Source organism: Felis catus, chromosome A2, assembly GCF_018350175.1.
Source record: "Felis catus isolate Fca126 chromosome A2, F.catus_Fca126_mat1.0, whole genome shotgun sequence".
Classification (NCBI taxonomy): Eukaryota; Metazoa; Chordata; class Mammalia; order Carnivora; family Felidae; genus Felis; species Felis catus.
Window position 1 is genome coordinate 142854671 of NC_058369.1, and position 2013 is coordinate 142856683.

The window sequence follows — 2013 nt, forward strand, 5'->3', positions numbered from 1 at the left end:
TGATCTTGTATGCTTTTCAATGTGACTAATGAGAGGATTGGGAAAAATGTACCTTCTCTTTTTATTGAATACCTGCATTTAGCATTCCCCCTGGTAAAATCAGTTCTTTATTTCATACTGTGTGTTGTGAATTGGCCTGATATATAATTGGGGGTGACCACAAAAAGATCCACTTTGCACAACATTTAGGTAAATATCCAAAATAATTTCCAATACTTTATAAACAGATAAAATAAATCCTTCTTTATTCAGATTGGAAATATGACTTAAGTTCAACAGGTTCTCTCTATATATTGTCAGTAATAAAATGTTCAAGCAGCTCTTCCTGTAAGTGACCAGAGGTGATCTCTGAAAATGGTTTGCTGGGGCGCCTGGGTGGCGCAGTCGGTTAAGCATCCGACTTCAGCCAGGTCACGATCTCGCGGTCCGTGAGTTCGAGCCCCGCGTCAGGCTCTGGGCTGTTGGCTCGGAGCCTGGAGCCTGGTTCCGATTCTGTGTCTCCCTCTCTCTCTGCCCCTCCCCTGTTCATGCTCTGTCTCTCTCTGTCCCAAAAATAAATAAAAAACGTTGAAAATGGTTTGCTATTCGCCTGACCCAGAAAATCCTACAAAATCATGCAAATCAAGAGGTTCACATCTTTGTGTTCACTTTAAGAACACACTTGAAACTTCCCAGGCCATCAAGGGTATATGCATATCCAAAAAGCCGCTAAGTATCCGAAGGATGTCACTTTGCAGAAGCAATGTGTACCATTCTGTCGCTACAATGGTGGAATTGATAGGTGTGCCTAGAATGAACAGTCGAGCTGGACACAGGGTCGGTGGCCAAAAGAGTGCTGAATTTTTACTGCACATGATTAAAAATGCAGAGAGTAATGATATACTTAAGGGTTTAGATGTAGATTCTCTGGTCACTGAGTACATCCAAGTGAACAAAGCCCCCAAGATGTGGCATAGAATTTATGGGGCTCATAGTCAGATTAACCCATACATGAGCTCTCCCTGCCACGCTGAGATGATCCTTACTGAAAAAGAGCAGATGATTCCTAGATTAGAAGAGGAGGTTGCACAGAAGAAAAAGATATCCCCGAAGAAATTGGAGAAACAAAAACTTACAGCCTGAGAGTAAATTCTGTATAAAATAAATGCAAATAAAAGTAAAAACGGAAAAAAAATGTTCAAGCAAACCCTTATGATTTTTCACTGAATTGTAAACTCTCCAGTGAAAATATATATGGTATGTACAAATAAAGAGTGTAGTGTATTCTCATACTCTGTACTCCATATATGACGTATAATTATTACATTATTTTTTTACATTATAAATACACTGCAATATGGAGGTATTTTATTTTATTATTTTTTTTAATTTTTTTTATTTATTTTTTTCTGTATTTATTTATTTATTTATTTATTTATTTATTTATTTATTTTTGTTTTTTTTTAGTATGAAATTTATTGACAAATTGGTTTCCATACAACACCCAGTGCTCATCCCAAAAGGTGCCCTCCTCAATACCCATCACCCACCCTCTCCTCCCTCCCACCCCCCATCAACCCTCAGTTTGTTCTCAGTTTTTAAGAGTCTCTTATGCTTTGGCTCTCTCCCACTCTAACCTGTTTTTTTTTTCCTTCCCCTCCCCCATGGGTTCCTGTTAATTTCTCAGGGTCCACAAAAGAGTGAAACCATATGGTATCTGTCTTTCTCTGTATGACTTATTTCACTTAGCATCACACTCTCCAGTTCCATCCACGTTGCTACAAAAGGCCATATTTCATTTTTTCTCATTGCCATGTAGTACTCCATTGTGTATATAAACCACAATTTCTTTATCCATTCATCAGTTGATGGACATTTAGGCTCTTTCCATAATTTGGCTATTGTTGAGAGTGCTGCTATGAACATTGGGGTACAAGTGGCCCTATGCATCAGTACTCCTGTATCCCTTGGATAAATTCCTAGCAGTGCTATTGCTGGGCCATAGGGTAGGTCTATTTTTAATTTTCTGAGGAA

The 2013-nt window shown here is 38.5% G+C and overlaps 1 pseudogene; it reads left to right on the forward strand.

Annotated features, from left to right (window-relative positions):
- Positions 1-573: 573 nt before the first annotated feature.
- Positions 574-1177, forward strand: LOC105260317 (annotated as a pseudogene).
- Positions 1178-2013: the final 836 nt, after the last annotated feature.